Source organism: Hibiscus syriacus, unplaced genomic scaffold (assembly GCF_006381635.1).
Source record: "Hibiscus syriacus cultivar Baekdansim isolate YM2019G1 unplaced genomic scaffold, ASM638163v2 tig00000002_pilon, whole genome shotgun sequence".
NCBI lineage: Eukaryota > Viridiplantae > Streptophyta > Magnoliopsida > Malvales > Malvaceae > Hibiscus > Hibiscus syriacus.
The window spans coordinates 772,727-794,060 of NW_024061752.1; the positions used below are offsets into that span (position 1 = coordinate 772,727).

Genomic DNA, 21,334 nt, shown 5'->3' on the forward strand with positions numbered 1-21,334 from the left:
ATGGTGCCGTGGAGACTTGGAACGCTAGGGTTCTAGAAACCCTAGCTCATTGCTGGGAATCAGCTTGGCATTTGGTCTGGGCCATCCATTTAGGCCTGGAAACATGAAATGAAATAAAAAATAAATAAATAATAAAATATGCGTTTAATGTAATATATGGATGAATGTGAGATGGGATGAAATAATGTGTCTACAGCTGCCCCTCTTTGCTTATTATCGTGTAACGAAAATGTAGCAAAGATTAATAGACACAAATTTCATCCATATCGAATGTCCTCTGTCGTAGAGTTGAAATCCGATGTTGAAACTGGTTTGTCAATTTGAATCGCGAAATGACTCCCTCGTCGTGAGGCCGAGTTGAACTGGAAGTTTATGAGCACAATATCCTTCGTCGAAAAGCTGAAATTGAACTCAAAGCTTTTGGTGAGTGGCCTCTGAATCGTCTTCTGGATCAAGATACTTTGTCGTGAAGGTGGAACTTGAACTGAAGACTTTGGTGTTAACGCTACAGATGACTCCTTCGTCGTGAAGTTGGATCAATCTGTTTGTGAAGTTGGTATTGTATATGGCTCATTCGTCGTGAATTTGAGCCTGAGAATTGGAAATCCTTCGTCGTGAAGTTGAAATCCAAGTATTGTTCCGAGTCCAATATCTTTCGTTGTGAAGTTGAAATTGGCTCTTGAAATTGAGAAGTTGTCGGTTGACAGTCAGCGGTCCCTTCGTCGTGAAGTTGAACTTGTACTGTCTTGAGTCCAATATCCTTCGTTGTGAAGTCGAAATTGGCTCTGAAATTGAGAAATGTTTGTTGACAACCAGCGGTCCCTTCGTCATGAAGTTGAACTTGCGTTGTCTGGAGTCCAATATCCTTCGTTGTGAAGTTGAAATTGGCTCTGAAATTGGGAAATGTTTATTGACAACCAGCAGTCCCTTCGTCGTGAAGTTGAACTTGCGTTGTCTGGAGTCCAATATCCTTCGTTGTGAAGTTGAAATTGGCTCTGAAATTGAGGAATGTTTATTGACAACCAGCGGTCCCTTCGTCGTGAAGTTGAACTTGCGTTGTCTGGAGTCCAATATCCTTCGTTGTGAAGTTGAAATTGGCTCTGAAATTGAGAAGTTGTTTGTTGACAACCAGCGGTCCCTTCGTCGTGAAGTTGAACTTGCGTTGTCTGGAGTCCAATATCCTTCGTTGTGAAGTTGAAATTGGCTCTGAAATTGAGAAATGTTTATTGACAACCAGCGGTCCCTTCGTCGTGAAGTTGAACTTGCGTTGTCTGGAGTCCAATATCCTTCGTTGTGAAGTTGAAATTGGCTCTGAGTAAAACCTGCAAAGATGTGCATATATGCGATGGTATGGATGTCATGCTCTTAGGTATGCCTAAAAATGTATGGGCAACATATGTTATTCTGGGCTCTGGAGAGAAATCTTGATTTCCGGTGGCCTGTCGTTGTTGACTCTTGATTTTGAAAGCTTGAAGTTCCGATCTCTGATCTTGAATTCTTCAAATGTCTGAATCTGATGTGCACATTCTGGTTTTTTTTTTTTTTGGAGATGCTTCTCAACTATCTCAAGCATGCACATGAGCCTTGATCGGCTCTTGGGTACCTGTACTTTTCAATGAATCTTTGTACAGTAATATGCGATTATCTTTCATAAAAATAAATAAATCATTAGGTTTAAATCTAATTCAAGATGCTCAAAAGGAATTAGAGGAAAGATGGTCTTTATTCATAAGGGAGGAGAAGAATAAACAATACATGGCAAACATTCTAGAAAACGAATACACGATGATGTGTAAATGAACGTCTTAGATCTCGATAATGTGGGCACTTCTGAGCTGAAAAGTCGTTTGGTGACCTTGAATGCAGCCTTTGCCAAAGGACTTTTGAAAATGCGACAACGTTTGGGAGAGTGCGACATTTCTCCGATTTATTGAGTTTGTAGAAGATTCATGTGCCGGGATGTTTCCACTGTTAATATCCAAATCGCCCTTTCCGGGTTTTCAACTTGGACTCATCCTTGGTTGCAAGACGCCCTTTGCGGGTTTTCATCTTGAACCCACCTTATTTTCTCTTCTTTTATTCTCCTTTCCTCTTTTTCTTTTCTCAATTTAGGGCGCTCTTTCGGGTTTTCACCCTAAACGTTTTTTTTTTCATCTTAGGACGCCCTCTCGGGTTTTCATCCTAAGCGAAGTATTTCTTGACTGCGTCCGAGTTAATGGGATGTGGCAGCTCAGGTCCGTCCATTTCAGCCAGGATAAGGGCTCCTCCGGAGAAAGCCTTCTTCACGACATAAGGTCCTTCCCAATTTGGCGTCCATTTTCCTCGGAAATCTTTCTGGACTGGCCAAATTCTTTTTAGCACTAGATCCCCTTCACGGAATATTCTCGGGCGCACCTTTTTGTCATGTGCTCGGATCATTCGTTTCTGATAGATTTGACCATGATGAATGGCTTTCAGTCTTTTTTCATCTATCAGATTAAGCTGATCATATCTGGATTGTACCCACTCTGCATCATCCAGTTTGACTTCTGACAAGACCCTGAGAGACGGAATCTCGACTTCAATGGGTAGCACTGCTTCCATTCCATAGGCTAGTGAAAATGGAGTTGCCACAGTCGAAGTTCGTACCGAGGTTCGATAAGCGAACAAAGCAAAAGGCAACTTCTCATGCCAGTCTTTGTAAGTTTCAGTTGTTTTTTCCACTATCTTCTTAATATTTTTGTTTGCTGCTTCTACTGCTCCGTTCATCTTTGGTCTGTAAGCAGTGGAATTGTGATGTTTTATGTTGAACTGTTCGCAAGCAGCACTCATCATCTTGTTGTTCAAGTTTGTTGCGTTATCGGTGATAATCCTTTCGGGTAGACCATACCGACATATAATTTCTTTCTTCAGAAACTTGCAAATAGTGGATTGAGTGACACTGGCGTATGACGCAGCCTCTACCCATTTCGTGAAATAGTCAATTGCTACGAGAATGAAACGGTGACCATTCGAAGCCTTCGGATGGATTTGCCCGATAACGTCCATGCCCCACACGGAGAAAGGCCATGGTGACGTCATTACATGAAGCGGATGGGGTGGAACATTTATCTTGTCTCCATAATCTGACATTTATGACATCTCCTAGCATAGTTGATGCAATCACTTTCCAGTGTGGACCAAAATATCCGCATCTCATTATTTGTCTTGACATCATATGCCCATTTGCATGTGCTCCACAAACCCCATCATGTACTTCTTCCACTATCATTTTTGCCTCTTCAGCATCGACGCACCTTAACAGAACTTGGTTATGGCTTTTCTTGTATAAAACCTCTCTGTCAAGGACATATCCAGCTGCCAACCTTCTAAGGGTTCTCTTCTCGATTTCAGTGGTTTTTTCTGGATAACTCCGATGCTTGATATACTGCAGAATGTCGTAGTACCAAGGCTTAGTGTCTTTCACTTCTTCAATTTGGTAACAATGAGCTGGGTACTCATACGACTGCATGTTAATTGGCATCATTTCAGACACCCCGCCAGCCTTGAATGTGGCTGCCAAGGTAGCTAGAGCGTCAGCCATTTGATTTTCTTCTCTAGGCACGTAGTGGAAGGTGACTTCGTCGAACACTTCGAGTAGATCCAACACTAGTTTTCGGTACTCTAACAGCTTTATATCCTTGGTTTCACACTCTCCTCGGAGTTGATAGATTACTAAGGCTGAGTCTCCATACACCCGTAAAGTCTTTATATTTTGCCCCAGTGCAGCCCGAATTCCCAAGACACAGGCTTCATATTCTGCCATGTTATTGGTACAATCAAAGTTCAGTCTGCTGGTAAATGGGTAGACTAGAATTGCCCCGATGCCATGTCCTAGTGCATTTGATGCCCCATCGAAGTGCATTCTCCAGGAACCATCCGTTGAAATGCTTGCTTCCTCTAAAGATATGGCCATCAAGTCCTCGTCTGGGAAATCAAAGTCCAGCGGCTCATAGCTCTCATCAGTTCTGCTTGCCAAAAAATCGGATATGGCGCTGCCTTTTACCGCTTTTTGGCTCACGTATTCGATGTCAAATTCAGACAAAAGCATCTGCCATCGGGCTAACCTTCCGGATAGAGCAGGTACACCCATCATGTATTTTAGTGGGTCTAACTTGGAAATCAGCCAAGTGGTGTGATACAACATGTATTGTCGAAGTCTTTTTGTAGCCCATATCAGGGCACAACAAACCTTCTCAATAGGAGGATATCGGACCTCGCAATCGGTGAACTTCTTGCTTAAGTAGTAGATGGCTCTTTCCTTCTTCCCAGACTCATCGTGTTGACCCAGAACACACCCCATGGAGTTCTCGAATATGGAGAGATACAAAAACAGAGGTTTTCCTGGGATAGGGGACATCAGGACAAGAGTGTGAGACAAGTACTCTTTTACCTTCTCAAATGCAATCTGACAGTTTTTATCCCATGCTCCAGGGCTATTCTTTCGGAGGAGACGAAAGATGGGGTCACATTTGTCGGTTAACTGAGAGATGAACCGAGCTATGTAGTTTAGTCTGCCCAGAAAACCTCGGACTTCTTTTTGGGTTCGTGGTGGAGGTAGATTCTGGATAGCCTTAACCTTATCAGGATCGACATGTATTCCTCTCTTGCTGACTATAAAGCCTAGTAGTTTTCCAGATGTTACCCCGAAGGTACACTTGCTAGGGTTTAGTCTTAGTTGGAACTTTCTCAATCTCTGGAAGAGCTTCCTCAGATTCTTGACATGTTCACTTTCGGTCTGTGCCTTGACAATCATGTCGTCGACGTAAACCTCGATTTCTTTGTGCATCATGTCGTGGAACAGGGTCACCATAGCTCTCTGATATGTTGCCCCAGTATTCTTTAATCCGAAAGGTATCACTTTGTAACAGAAAGTTCCCCACATTGTGACGAAAGTGGTCTTCTCCATGTCTTCGGGATGCATCTTGATCTGATTGTACCCCGAAAATCCATCCATGAATGAAAAGTAGGCGTTCCCGGCCGTATTGTCCACCAGAGTGTCTATGTGTGGCAGAGGAAAGTTGTCCTTGGGACTGGCCTTATTAAGGTCCCGGTAATCGACACACATGCGTACTTTCCCGTCCTTCTTCGGCACAGGCACTATGTTGGCCACCCACTCAGGGTATTTGGCCACTTGGAGAAAACCGGCATCAAATTGCTTCTTGACTTCTTCCTTGATCTTAAGGAGCATTTCTGGTCGCATTCTTCTCAGTTTTTGCTGCACTGGTTTGAATTCTGGTTTGATTGGCAGTTTGTGAACTACCATATCTGTGTCTAGTCCTGGTATGTCTTGATACGACCAAGCAAACACATCTTCGTACTCCTGAAGTAAGGTTATCAGGTTTTTTCTTGCTTCAGTCGAAAGAGTTGTGCCGATTTTAACCTCCTTTCGATCTTCCTCAGTGCCCAAATTTAAGATTTCGATCGCCTCCTCATGTGGCAGTATTTGCTTTTCTTCTTTCTCTATCATTCTCAACATTTCGGTAGGCAAGTTGTACTCTTCTTCATTATCGCATTCTTCAAATTCCCCAAGACAAATGGTTGATTCAAAATCCATCTCCGGATCAGGGTCATTAGTGCCCACATTATCGTTATCTGGGAACCTGAAAGGAGGAAGATGTGTATGTGTGAGAGGATAATATCCCACACGGAATGGTCAAGAACTAACTTTGAGAATAACTGGAAATGAAGTACTGGAATGAAGGAGATAGATAATGAATAAAGAAAAATTTGTTTGCCATGAAAAGAAAAAATGCATCCTTTATTAAACTTAAACAAATATTTATTCACCCTTACAAAAGATCACCTATTGCCCCGGGTATAGGCAAATAGGGATAGTTCGAATATTACTCTGAAAGCTTCTTGTAAACCACAGGTAGTTCTTCCACCGACCAACTGCTAGGCACGAACCTATGTGGCAAAGGCATATCTCGAATCTCCGTTGTCAACATCTTCTGTGGTCACGGCATTAACATTCAGATCTTCCAGAGCCGTTTCTAACTCGGATGTGGTGGTCTCAAACACATAACCACCTGACTTGAATGTTTCTGAAAAGCGGCGGGAATGTCATGGGCTTCCTTGAATCTTCTCTCTGGCCAATTCTTTTGGATCTCCTTTCTCTTTTCATGATAACTGGCTAAAACCGAGCCCAAATTGGTCTAATTTTGAGATAGGAAGGACGGGATTGATCATCCCTTGCAAATATTTTCCAAAACCTTTCCCGGTTCTGGCGCCTTGGCCCAGGGTTTGCTTGATCTCCATCCTTGTGCATTTGGAGAGTCGAGGTCTTGGGATTCTCTTTCCTTCCGCCACAAATGTGGCATTCACAAACTCCAAGGAGCGGAACGAACATTCTACCGCTTCCTCGTCTACTTCGATGTATGGAGCCTTCGTGGTCACGCTTGCCACGATATCTTCCTCAGCGTTGATAGTTACTAAGGCTCCGTCAATAACAAATTTAACTTTCTGGTGCAACGTGGAGGGTATTGCACCTACTTGATGAATCCACGGCCTTCCCAAAGGACAGCTATAGGACGGCATGATATCCATCACAAGGAACTCAATATCATAGGTGGCTGGTCCGATGGTCAATGGTACCTCGATTTTTCCGATTACCTCTCTTTTGGTCCCATCAAATGCTCGGACCACATTCTGACAAGCTCTTAAATGAGAGGTATCGATTGGTAGCCTCTTCATGTAATCGAAGGCATCACGTTCAGGCTGAACCATTATCGATTAAGACACTTGGTAAAGCGTGCCCCTTACAGTAGGTAGTAATATGTAACGCCTTTGTTCGTCCTCTTCCTCCGGATGGAATCTCATCATCTGAAAACGAGATGAGATTATCAGCTTGAATATTGTTCACACAGTCGATCCATCTTACTGACTGGTATCTTGTGGCACGAACGTTTGATTAAGGACATTCAACAACGCTTCTCGGTGCTTCCGAGCTTAAAAATATGCTAGCATTGAAGTACGTGTAGGTAAGTTGTGGAGCTGTTCTACAATGTTGTACTCGCTGTGCTTCAAGATCTTGAGGAACTCTTTAGCTTCTTCCTCCTTTATAGGTTCATTGACAACTAATACATCTCCTTTGAACGGCTCCAGTGGTCTTTGCCCCACTTTACTATTACTTCCTCCGGAAGAACTCACCTGACACTCGTACTTCCATGGCACTTGCCGATTGTCCTTATATTGAAAAGGGCGAGGCGCGGAGATTACCACCCTGGCTGGTGTCGTTACTGTCATGCTTGCCTTAGGGGTAATTATCAAAGGACTACCCCTACCAAATTTTCTATCTGATGATTCTCTGGTGGCACAAACATCTGCTTCCAAAGAATCTTGAATTTCTTCGTAAAACTCCAGCTCTTTCTGGTTCATCATGAGTTGGACTAACGATCTGAACTCTGGGCAATCTTGTACTTTATGTCCTTCTTCGTTGTGGTAACAACAATGGTTACCATCTTCATTTTCTGTCGTATATGGATATGGTGCAAGAAGCCCTGCCTTCACCATTTGGCTCCATACCCAAGCCAAAGGAGATTTGACCTCTGAAACACTCAATTTAACTTTCCTGCCCCTTCGGTAGTAACGGCATTGATTCTTGTCTCCTGATGATTGGGCAAGGGATTCTGGGCGACGTTTGGTGCTCCGGAGTTGAAAGTGATCCAATTCTTGTTACGCATTCGTTGCACAAGTCTCTTGAATGCGAGACAACTTTCAATCGAATGCCCCTGCACACCGCCATGGTATTCGCAGTGGGCGCTCTCGTCATACCATTTCGGGTAAGGGGGATTTATTGGATTCATAGGATAAGGTGACACTGCATGAGTGTCGAAGAGCTGTTGGTATAATTCTTTATACGTCATGGGAATGGGGTCAAACTGCTCCCTTTCCCTTTCTCTTCTTGGTTCTCTCTGGTTCTGTCTAGAAGTACCGGATGGTACAGCTGCTGTGGAATTTGAGCTTGAGATCGTAACCCCCTTGCTGACGTTGTAGGTGTTCACATTGTTGATCTCTCGCTCCTTGTTTTTCATGGGAGGCTTTTTACTGGAGTCTCCTCCCTCAATCTTTCCTTGTTTAATGGCCAACTCGATCATTTCACCGGCCATGACTAAATCTGAAAAACTCCCCGACGTGATTGCTACCAAATGCCCGAAGTAAGGTGCCCTCAGGGTTTGTACAAACAACTTTCTAGTTTCCTTTTCATCCAAAGGTGGATGAACTTGCACAGATAAATCCCTCAATCTCTGTGCGTACTGTCGGAAACTCTCATTGTGTTTCTTCTCTAGGCTTTGTAACATGACCCGGTCTGGTCTCATATCGTTGATATGCTTATACTGCTCCAAGAAAGACTTGGCTAAGTCTTTCCACGTCTTGATATGAGTTCAGCTAAGCTGGTTGTACCATCGAATAGCTGAACCGGATAGGCTCTCCTGAAAACAATGGATCAGGAGTTGGTCATTCCCGCCATATCCTGTCATCTTTCGACAGAACATAGTGATATGGGCTGAAGGGCAACTGTTCCCGTCGAACTTCTCAAACTCAGGAATTTTAAACTTTGGTGGAAGCACCAAGTCTGGAACTAGGCTCAGCTCCATTGCGTCCACTCCATAATAATCATGGTCTCCCTGGACCATCTTTATTTGATCTTCTAATATTTTTATCTTTTCTTCCATCTTTTTGGCTTTATCTTCCTCATCAAAGTCTGGGACATGATAATCATCCCGGATGATCATCAGGGATGATTGTAGAAGTTTGTATCTTCACAGCAGGTGCAACTTTCGCTTTGGTAATGAATGAGTCCCCGGGTAGTGCTACTTTCCCTTTAGTAGCAGATGCGTCCCCGGGTAATATTCCGGGTGAGATAACCACTTGCGGGGTTGGTGGTATGGCCACTCCCTCGGAAGAAATGCCCCCTGATGCACTAGCTTGCTGTAGACCCGACAACTTGGCTACGATTTGGTCGACCAAGGACTCCTGATTTCTCTTGATGGACTCAAGAGTACTTTCACTATTCTGAGCCATCTTATCTTCTAGTTCCTTTTGAAGTCTTGCCATGTGCTCTTCGATCTTCTCCATTCTGGCTTCCATTTGTCTCTTTTTTGCTCGAGTATTGTGCGGGTGATGTGTATCTGATGCTTGCGGTGGTAAGCTCGGTGTCTGAGACATGTTCTGTTAGTTAATACGAATGTAAAAACATGGAAAAAATATAAAATAACATACATGAAATATAAAATGCAAGAAATGCAATGCATGATGTATGCAATTGGAGGCATTGATCCAGAAAAGTGTTCATTATTATAAATAACCCTTGTTCAGACAAAAATGTCTTATCTTTTAAGAGACATAAAAACATATTAAAGGTACATTCGGACTAAGTCCTCTAGATCCCGAACAGCTTCCAGTAGGTTGACAAGTCTTCTGCCTTCATCTGTCAGTGGTTGAATGCCTTGTCGAACCACACCAGCTTCCCTTGCTAGGCCGTGAAGATGACGGGCTGCTTTTTGCACTTGATCCAGGAAATCTCGGATGGTTGCGTCTCGGGCCCTCACCCTTCGCTGTGCTTGTTCCCAACGGAAACGCCATTGTAATCCTCCGTCGAAGGGCACCATCTGAAGCTTGTTTGCTTGCCTCTTGAACCCATCTACAATAGCTTCTAACTCAGCTATTGTCTTGCCATCTTTCTCGTGTTGTTTTTCTAAGTCAGCTACCCGAACTCTCAAGCGCTGGTTCTGATATTGACTATCTGCCAAGCGTATTTGGGCAGTCTTCATCTGTTCCTTCCAAGCTTTCTCATCAGGCCCCTCAAACTTCCTTTTCAGGCTATGAGCTTCGTCTTTCCAGTATTCGGAGGTTACCTTCAATTTGGAGTTATCCTTGACCTTATCTTGATACCCCTTTCTCAAGTCTTCGAACTCAAAACGGACTCTTTTTTGTTCTCTTTCCAGTTTTTCTGCCCGATCTTTCTGAGAGTCAGCATCAAGCTTCCACTGATAACGTTCAGCTTCAAGTTCCTTTATTTTTTGCTTCAGCTCATTATTTACGGCCTCAAACTCGGTCTTGGCTATCTCGAGTTCAGAAGGGACATGCCTGAGATGTTCTTCCATGGTCCGGGTGTCATCACAGTCTGGCACCGGGATATTGTCATTCTTTCTCAATCTTCGCCACTCCACATAATCCGGAGTGAGCATGCTTCTGGCAGCTACAACATCCATCCGGAATACTTTCCTCCACGAATCGGCTGCTTCTTTGATCATCTTCTTATAGCTGTCGCCGTGATACTCAAACTCTGACCTAGCTAACCCGCATGTTGCTGGGACAAACTGACGTGCTCCATACTGTCTAAGTGCTAATAGCGGAGCATACCCGACTGCTCCCCAAAGTCCAAGTAAGGTCACAGTGTCAGAGTCACCACATCGGAAAAGAACGTCACTGAGAAATAGCCAGGGGGCTCTCCAGACAATATCCTGATCCTGAAGATGCGTAAAGACCTTCATCCATTTTTCTTTCGAAGCGCCTTCATGCCATTTCAAGGTGATGAATTCACCTAGAGGTGAATAGGTGGTGCTGAAACGGCGGTAGGCAACCCGTTAGTCTTCCAGAAGTGGCTGTGAATCCAGACCTGAAGGAGCTGAATACACCCGGTAAATCTTCCTCCGCCAGTTCTTCGGCAATGGTTGAGCGATCGAAAGGTCTCGGCCAAGATGGCTGGTGCTGGGTTAACTCGTTTAGAAAGTTGCTCAAATAGTTCCACCACGGCAGCGTCAATGCACCCCAAAGCTTTCGGAAAGATAATCAAACCGTACAGACCCAGTGCAAAAAGGTCTATGGTCTTCCACTCATCAGGATGGTTTTTCATTAGTTGCTTTATGTGGATCCATTCAATTCCTTCTCCACTGCCTCTACGCTGAGTCCGATCGATTACCCATTTCTCATCTACTCCTGCAACTTTGGCCAGTGCATTCTTGAAGGGCTGGCTTTTGATGTGTTTAATGTAAGCTCGCTCAAGCTTAATGCTTTCACAATGCAGTAGTGTAGTGTATTCTTCGATGGTAGGCACCATGTCCTCTTGGTTAAAAGTGAAGCAACTATATCCCGGGTTCCAGAATTGGACCATGCTCTGATTAAGGGCTCATCAGTTTTAACATGAGCAAGAGTGCAATGTCACCGTACCGTTGGCTGAACTTCTGTCTCCGATCATTCTTCCAACTATCCCAGATATCGAAGCTCTTTTACATTGTTTTGTTTTAGGCTGATAGGGGTATAGCGAACCAACTCTGACACATAACTTCCTGAGACTGTCTCCCTTTCACTTTGAGTCTTCTTGGACCATAGTCGTGCCTCAGCGTTTTCATCTCTTGTATTACGACACCTTTGTCCAAAATTCAGATTATTTGAGTTTAATAAACACCTTTTTAGGGATCAATGGCCTTTGATATGATGCAAATGCTAAAAACAAACACAAGGCAAAAGGTTAGTAAAATAAAATAGATAAAAATAAAAAAATAAATGGTAAATGAAAAACATAAAAAATAAAAAGGTTAGGAAAAATGTCCTAGGTTTTGGAATGTGGTTTTGGGGTAGGCTCTATTTATTCAAAGCCTCCCGTTTGGGTTCTAAAAACTGTACTCGAGTTCTCCTTGCTGGCGCCCCCTTGGACCGACCAGACCCTTAGTCCGAAACCCATCACAGCTTGTGTGGACTAAGTTAAACTCGAGAGGACACATTCCCTTATGCCCATACGGAGAATAAATTCACACGAAGGCATAAGGTATATGAATCCCGAAGGCTACTTGCTAGGCCCATACGGTGAATAAATTCACACGAAGGCGTCGCTTTCACCCCCACTTAAAACGGGTTCGGAGCTCGGGTATAGAGCCTTAGATGAAAAAAAACTTTGAAGTCTGAAATCATGAGGAAAACGATTAGTCCAACTATTTACCCGAAATATAATCAAAAGTAAGTAAAAAGGATCGAAATATTACCTTAAAATTTAAACTTACCATTTTCGTTAAAAAGACAACTGGAAATTACCTTAGCCTGACTCACTTATCATGCCCCCAGCGGAGTCGCCAAGTTGTCGCAACCGTCTTTCGAGTGGGGCCCCGGAATTGGGCTTCGACTTAGGAAAATGTGGATTGGAGTCGCCACCGATCATTTATTTAAAAATAATGGGTTGATCGGATACCCTATTTCTTACTGATCTGCGTCTTACCAGAGATGTGTCGGATTCGGGAGTTGGTTACAGTCAAGGAAGGGCTAGCACCCTTGAACTGCCCTTTCGGTACTGTGTAATTTCCAGTTGTCTTTAATTAAGAAAATTGAAAGTTAAATTAAAAAGTAAAATATTGATCCAAATTGCTTACCACTGATTGTTTGAAGTTCTCTCAAAAAGCCAAGGAAAGGGTTAGGTAATGAAAGTAATAAAATAGAAAAATAAGGCGAACAAACGAAATAATATAAAAAAAACAATGTATACAAAAAAAAAGGAAAGAATGAAATATGACTAAATACAAAATAAGATATGCAAAAGAAAAAAAAACGAAAATACAAATAAAGAAAAAGAAGAAAATATAATAAAATATAAATGGATAAAAAAAATACACATAATAAAATAAAATATAAACAATGAAAATGAAAAAAAAAAGAAAAATATGCGTAATACATATAATAAAAATAACAGTTATAATAGTAAAAATAGTAATGAAATAATAATGATGAAAATAATAAATAAAATATATATATATATATATATATATATATATGTAGAATATAAAAAATACATAAAAGATATATAAAAATAAAAAGTAAAAAAGAGTAATACATATACGTATATAATAATAAAAATATAATAGCATAAATAAATAAATAATAATAGTAAAAAGTAAAAGGGGGAAATAAATAAATAAAAATGGAATAAATAATTAATGAATGAAACGAGAGATATATATATTAAAGTATTAAAAGGAAAAATATCAATAATAGGTAAAAATGAATATATATATATATATATATGTATACATACATAAATACAAAAAAAATGTTAATAGAAATATAATTATAAGATAAAATGAGTAAGGTTGGTAAATAATAAAAAAAATACATATATAACGTATAAAATTATAAGATGTAGTAGCTAGATAAAGAAATGACCAAAAAGTTAATTAAAATAATACATATGTATTAACACTAAGTATATAGATGAAATATATAGAAAATACGTATATATACATATATAATTACATGAATAAATAAAAAAATAGCAATAATAGAAATAATAAGGATAATATAAAGAATAATAATAATAAAGATAAAAATGGTAAAAGAGTATAAAAAGAAATAAGTAAATATATACATATATATACATATAATAATAATAATAATAACAATAATATATATATATATATATAATAAAACGTAATATATAAAAAAGATTTAAAAAATACGAATTGAATTTAACAGGGACCAAATTGAAAGTAAAACGAATTGAGTGGTCGAATTAGAATAACATTGGGGTTTGAGAACCGGATTTGGGGATCAAAATAACAGACTTTTAAAATCGGAGGGACCAAAAGCGGGTTTACCCTAATTTAAGGCAAAACTCACGGATTCTGACGTGTGTATGGGTATTATTTAACTCAAAATTTTTTTTTTAAAAGCTTTCATTTGCCTTCTCTTCATCAAGCGCCCCTCCTTCTTCTCTCCCTTTTCTCTGGTTGGTTCTTGAGATTCAAGAACAGGCCACTGTGGTTCTTCAAGAACCCAGTATCCGGCCACCGTGTTCCGCCTCGCCGGCCACCGTGAACGGAGCCGGCCGCCTTCATCGGTGGCGAAAATGAAAATAAAAAAACCTTTATTATTTTTTTTGAAAGATCCTTGAGCCCTTGTTTCGAAAATCATAATAGTTTCCCAAGAAAAATCGGCCTTGGAGGCTAGATCTATGAAAACAGATCTCAAAAATGCCTTGGTTCATCGGCCAAAAAAACGTTTTCTTTTGTTTTTGTACAAATCATAGAGGAATACTAACATGCAAAGGCGAAAAAATCAACAAAAAAGGTAAGAAAAATGCTACCTTTATTTCTTTTTGAACTGGTTACAAAGTAAAACTTCGAATCTGTTATATCTCCCCTGATCTCTCGTAGTATATTGTGTGTATTTATGTGATAATCTCTGGTATCCTCCCCCCTCTGCGTATTGATTACATGAGTTTTTATAGCCTAAGAAAATCTAATTTTAGAGATTGAATCCGAGTGAAACTCGGTTTAGTTGTGGTCGTTCGAAATCCCACTAACGTACGTCGCCTTTGTTTGTGTCTCATGTGCTTACGTGTGCTTTCCTTGCGCCGAGGGAACCGGGTTTGTTGAATGGCTGATGAAACTGGCGTGGAATGCGGTCGTATGATGTAAGGACTCCTCGAGCAAGGGCTTATGGTGCCGTGGAGACTTGGAACACTAGGGTTCTAGAAACCCTAGCTCATTGCTGGGAATCAACTTGGCATTTGGTCTGGGCCATCCATTTAGGCCTGGAAACATGAAATGAAATAAAAAATAAATAAATAATAAAATATGCGTTTAATGTAATATATGGATGAATGTGAGATGGGATGAAATAATGTGTCTACAATTATATATGCTAATTTTAAATATGAAATTTCATCAATAATATTTAAAAAAGTTTCAAGTAGTATATAATTGCAACACTCATCGAATAAGAACTGTTCTAATACTTTGTTCATTGAGAAATTTGAGTAACTTAAATTTTAATAATATATATAATAAGGTAAAACATCTCTTAGGTTACTCTCAATTTTTAAATAGAACAAATTAACCCCCCCTTTAAAAAGATGAACAATTTAACTCATGTTAATTTCAAATTTAAGTAATTAAAGATAATTTTTTTGAAAGAGGGTACTTTGTATTAAGGAAAACAAAGTACACCACCCAAGGACCTCATTAAAAAACCTCTCTATTCCTAAATGGAGGAAAAAGAGTATTCCTTGGATGGTGAAGAGCAAATACACATAGCACACAACATTCAACCAATTAAAAAAGACCACCACAGACAAACCGACAATATGAATACATTACACACTGAGAAACATACACATACAAAAACAAAACCCGACCCCATACCATGACCAAGGGTAACGCACTAAGAAAAAATAAACCCAATTTCTGACTCTAATCCACTAAAAATTAGCCTTGGAGCTCAATATAGAACATGCAGTCGCCCGACAACCTCCTGATTTCCCACAAAAGGAATAGCACGTGAGAACCCTCATGACAGAGCACCATCACCGACAACCTACTTGTATCCCAAGACAATACTTACCCGGGGAACTCAAACACCCAAACTTTGAATCACCACCCATCGAAGCTGAGAAAACGACGCAAAGACAACAATGCAATACACAAACGCATGATCGAATATTGGACAACCTCTATATACAACATCAAATGCAGCAGCAGCACACAAGCAAACACGGCAGAACACCAAGGCACAAAACAAACATCACCCACCAAAGCACAGGCTACTGGACACCTCCCAAAACAGCAAGCGGTGAAGTGAGGAAAACCACCAAAAACAACTTGGCAACCAATAAACTTGAGCCACAACAATTCAGACTAACACTAAAAAATCCTACTAACGACCTTACACTAAAAAACCATATAAAAATCTACTCCGACTCCTCTAAAAACCACTGCAAAAAACATCAAGACCAAAGCCATAAACCTCCCTAACCCCTGACAGGCACGCACCAAACTCAAATAATTATGAAGATGCTAGAACCTTGAGAACATCAAGTGCAAAACCAACATCATTAACGAAGGAATACCTGAAACACTCTCCCTCAAACTGAAATTTTCAAACGAGCAAAAAATGATCACTATGGCATTTACACAAGCACCTTGCATGCAGTTATATCTATCACAATCTGACTCTAGGAACTTACTAAAAACGCACACATAATCTCAAAAACTTTGAAATTAATTTCATAAGTGAAACAATACTCAAGCACAAAACAACACTCGATGAGAACATGAATAAATCACATATGGAAGAGAGAGAATCGATCTCACCAAACTAGAAGGGAGCACCCAATCAATCGATAAGCAAAATAGGGACGAACGTCAATAACCCTAACTCCAAAAACACCAAAACAGGGCAGACCAATCCTTTATTCAAAGAACATGAAAAAGGATTCAACGTCAATGTGTAGGGCTTTTGAGATCTTGAGAGAATCGATCGAAGGAGAACGAAAAGCAGCAAGGAAAGAGGTGGAGGCGGCTACCGCCTCGCGAAAGAGGCAGCCACCGCCTCGCTGAGCAGTAATTAATTAAAGATAATTAATCGGAGCTTGAATATTTTTCTTTAATTATAAATAATTTTGATTGAGATGATAAAAATCTAACCTCAAAGTTTATACATTATATTGATTTGACCCCAATTCTCAAAAAGTCATCACATAATTTACTTATTATGTAAATGTTGAGAGTTAAATTTGTTGAATAATATTTTAGAATTAGGACTAAATTGACATAATATGTGAAGTTTGAGAGTTAAATGTATTACTATTTCAATCAAAATTGTATAAAATTGATGAAAAGTATTAACATTTTAATTAATTGTTAACTTTTTAAATCGATAGTGATTAAATTACTTTTTTTATAAGGGATTAATTTATCTAATTTTAAAATTAGGAAGGATCTAAGAGGTATTTTCGCCTACAATATAATAAGTATATTCTAATATAAATTGTCCTTTGCCCGCGCCTTGCTTGTGTAAATAAGAAGTTAGAGCCCTAACGAAACTCGGTTTCTCTGTTGCTGTAAATATCCTAAAAAACTCTCTTTTTCTCCTTCACCAGTACCACCCAAACAAGAAGACTGCTCCCAAAACAAGGTTCTGTAATCTCAATGGCTTCTCCTCTTAATGATAGCAATCTAGTTAATGTAAAACCCGAACCCGATGTGTTCGACAACAGAATTGAACACTGTCCGACTCAGCAACTCGCCATTGATATCAGCAGCGATAGTAGCAGTTCAAGCAGTGACGATTCTGCATATATCGACGACTCATTACTGAGTTTCCTCCAATCGAATGTGGGTTCGAGAAAACGTAATCCCGATGAAGAGCCTGACGGTTCTTGTTCGACGTACAAGAAGCCGAAAACTGAGGATTCTGATCTTGCGCTGCCCACGACGTTTCTCGTTCCGCTTCCGCTAGAGGACAGGATACAGCCGTTTTCGGTGCATGTTCCGGAGACAGGGTTATTGGTGACGGAAACTGTTGGGGTTCAAGGCGTTGTTGAAAGCCGTCAACAGACTAAGGTTTCGAGGTCTTGTAAGCAGTTTTGGAAAGCGGGAGATTATGAAGGAGGCAATGAATGCGATTCTACCATGTCCCGCACTGGTTAAAACCCTACTTTTTCTTTTAAATTTCAACTTCATTTACGTTTAATTTGTCTTCCTTTGTATTATCTGAATATTGGTTTTACATACATACACAACACTTATATAATACATGTATGGATTGCAGTTGGCATGGATCATGTTAGGGTTCATCCCAAGTTTCTACATTCAAATGCAACCAGCCATAAGTGGGCTCTTGGAGGTACACATTACTTTTTTTAGAGTACTCAACATTAAAAATATATTTTTCTTATATGAACTTTGATAATTATGAATGATTAAAATTTTTCCTTCTTTGGACAGCCTTTGCTGAGCTTTTGGATAATGCACTAGATGAGGTTTTTGCCTTCTCCTTAAGGAAACCCCAGTTTTGTTTCCTCTTGTATCCATATTCTGATAGGACATTTCTTTTTCAGGCTTGCAATGGAGCTACATATGTTTGTATAGATGTGTTGCAGAATCAAAAAGATGACAGTAAGATGTTGCTTGTTGAAGGTAAATTGCCAGTGTATGCCTTCATTTAATTTCTTTAGCAGCATTATAATTCATGTGCCTTTGTTTCTGATATTGTAGATAATGGTGGAGGAATGAGCCCAGATAAAATGAGGCAATGCATGTCTCTTGGGTATTCTTCAAAAAGTAAAATGGCTAATACCATTGGTCAATGTACGTATCTATATCTATATATATTTCGCGTGTTCGTAATTTACGAGTCCTTCCGTTGATGACTAAATGCCATAACTATTGCATGTTATTTATGGTATAACTGAATTTCAGATGGAAATGGCTTTAAGACTAGTACAATGAGGCTTGGAGCAGATGTTATAGTGTTTTCTCAAAGTCCTGGGACATATGGAAAAAGGTTGGCTCTTAATTATGAAAAAACTCCATTAAAATGCAACAGAATTCTTGCTTTCATGCTATGCTTAGTGTCTGTTATAACTTCAAAGGCTGATTTTTCCTACTGTCTTAGCCCAACGAGGAGTATCGGAGTACTTTCCTACACATTTTTGACAGAAACCGGAAAGGAGGACATTGTAGTTCCAATTGTAAGAATACTTCAATTATGTTATTTCTGCATATATATATATATATATATATATATATACACGAGAAACAACATGCATTCTAACTTTCTGTCTTGGAATTGAAAAGATTGATTATGACAAAGAGGACAGAGTTGGACCAAGATGACTCGGTCATTTGAGGATGATTGGAACATAAATTTGGAAACTATAATCCGTTGGTCACCATACGCGTCTGAAACTGATCTGCTCGAGCAAGTAAGTTTTGTTATTTCGATACGCTTTCTGATTCGATGTTGATTTGCTAGCATGGAAGTAAAAGAAACGTACTAACTGTTGTCCTGTTGTTATTTCTGTCGAACTTTAGTTCAACTTTCTTAAAGATCATCATGGTACCCGCATAATAATTTACAATCTGTGGGAGGACGACGAAGGGAAGCCGGAGCTAGATTTCGAGACTGATGGTCATGTACGCTTTCAACACATTCTCCTATATCACTTTTCTCATTTTCTCTCTGAAATTCCAATGACTTATGACGTTTGGAACGTCAGGATATTCAAATTAGAGGAGTCAACCGTGACGAAAAGAGCATAGAAATGGCAAAAACATTTCACAATTCGAGGCACTTCTTAACTTATCGACATTCATTGAGGGTGAGACACTGATAATTTTGCATTCGTTGAGGGACTTCATTGTTTAGTGTCTTATATTTGCCCCTTTCATTCTTTGCAGAGTTATGCATCCATCCTTTACCTCAGGCTTCCAACTGATTTTCAAATGGTTCTGCGTGGAAAAGACATTGAACATCATAACATTGTCGATGACATGATGCTCACTACGAAGATAGTATACCGGCCTCAGATAGTTCCTGGAAAAGCACCGACTAGCTCTGATGTCATCTCTATAAGACTTGATCTCTGATTTGGATTGTTCACTTGTTCTTTCCTTTACACTCTTTGAAAACTGACCATGTTTTCCTCGGAATTATGTAACAGATGGTTGCAACTGTGACAATAGGGTTTGTGAAGGACGCTCGATACCATATCGATATACAAGGATTTAATGTGTACCACAAGAACCGACTTATTAAGGTTAGATTTTTGTTTTAATTAGGCAAAATAATCTAATACCAATGGAATGCTAACCTTTTATTTTCCATTCATGCATTGGAAAAACAACACCATCAGCCATTCTGGAGGGTGTGGAATGCAGCCGGAAGTAGTGGCCGAGGAGTACTCGGTATGGATAAATGCTTATATTATACTTCGTATTTCTCATTTTAGTCTACAGATCAGTGTTTGGTACTCTTTTCCTCTTGATCTTCTACAATAGGTGTGTTGGAGGCCAACTTCGTCGAACCTGCTCATGACAAACAGGGTTTCGAGCGAACTATTGTGCTTTCAAGACTAGAGGCAAAACTAGTTGGAATTCAGAAGGACTACTGGTTTGTACTCCCCATTACAAGTGTAGGGAATCACTTGCATAATACGCAAAACTAGTATTGATCTCTGAACTATGGCTTTCTTTTCCGTTTAGGTTCAAAAATTGCCATGAAGTTGGTTACGCAGCGAGGCGGCCTGTGAAGAGCTCCCTCAAGGAAGATGCGAGCCCTGTTTCATGTGTTCGAGAGAAGTCTTCTTCACAACCGGCTCGGAACGAGCTGTGCTCCACAAGCGAGGTCCAGAACATTCAATCCAGTGTTAAAGAGAAAACATCGGTTCCGAACCAAAATGGGCGTGTTACCCCTACCTCTATGGAGAAGTTTTCTTCACAACCAAATGAAAATGATCAAGTTTCCGTAAGAAGTACTAGAACTCAATTTGGCAAGAAGGTTGAACAAATTCCACCGGTAGATGAAGTAAATCAAGATGGAAAATCTGTTAGAGCATCGTCTTCGAACGGTGAATCTCGACAACCTCCCGCAGCAAACACCACACCACGTCTATCACATTTGAGGGTAAATTGTGTCTAATGTATTTGCATTTGATTGTTTAGTGTTTCCACCATTAAAAAATGTATTTTTTCACTTGTTTGATCGAGTTTATTCCATGATTTTACAGGAAAAATATAGGGTCGACGGAGATAAGAACTTGTCGAATAATTGTGATATGCTGAGATTAAACAAGTTGGAAGCAGAGAATCATGACTTGAAGGAAAGGTATACTACTTAATTTCCTCCCTTAGCTTTGTTTATTTTTAAAGATTGTTCTTCTTTATTTAACTACTTGAATGCCCCTTTTGATGCAGGTTGAATAAAATGAATGGTGAATTACAGTTTGAAAAAGATAGATGCAAATCACTTGAATTACAAGTACGTTCATTCGATGTCTATTCATTATCAGTAAATTAGATGATGATATTATCGTGAACAACCTTTGATTTATAGACTTTGAAGCTGGTTATGTTTTTTATTTGCAAATAAGGTTAAGCAAGAACAACAACGGGGCCAAGAGTTGGACAAAGAGCAGATAGTTCTGATTGATATGATCGTGGAAGAAAGGAGCAGGCGAGACGAGGAGGAAGAGAGATTAAGGAAGAAACTAAAGGTTGGCATTATGTATATCCACTTCCCTCTGGGATTTCCTTTTTCTAATGGATTTTTTGCCTTCATTGTTTAATTCGTCTAACTTGTAGGATGCTTCTGTCACCATTGATGAACTGCTTGAGAGAGTGAAGCGGTTTGAAACCAGCGGAGTTGTGGCAACCTTCAAAACACAACATTGAACCTTACCTTAATTAAGGCTAAGGTCTCGATTCTTGAGGATTCAAATTTTGAAAAATATAATGTAATTTGTGGTATAAAATTTATAAAAATTAACTTTTAAATTTGTTAAAATAAATTTATAGATTCATATCTATTTATGCGACAAATTAAT

General features: G+C 39.8%; 1 pseudogene; it reads left to right on the forward strand.

Moving 5' to 3' along the window:
* Positions 1–16,937: 16,937 nt before the first annotated feature.
* On the forward strand, positions 16,938–20,629 carry LOC120142799 (annotated as a pseudogene).
* The last annotated feature ends 705 nt before the right edge of the window (positions 20,630–21,334 follow it).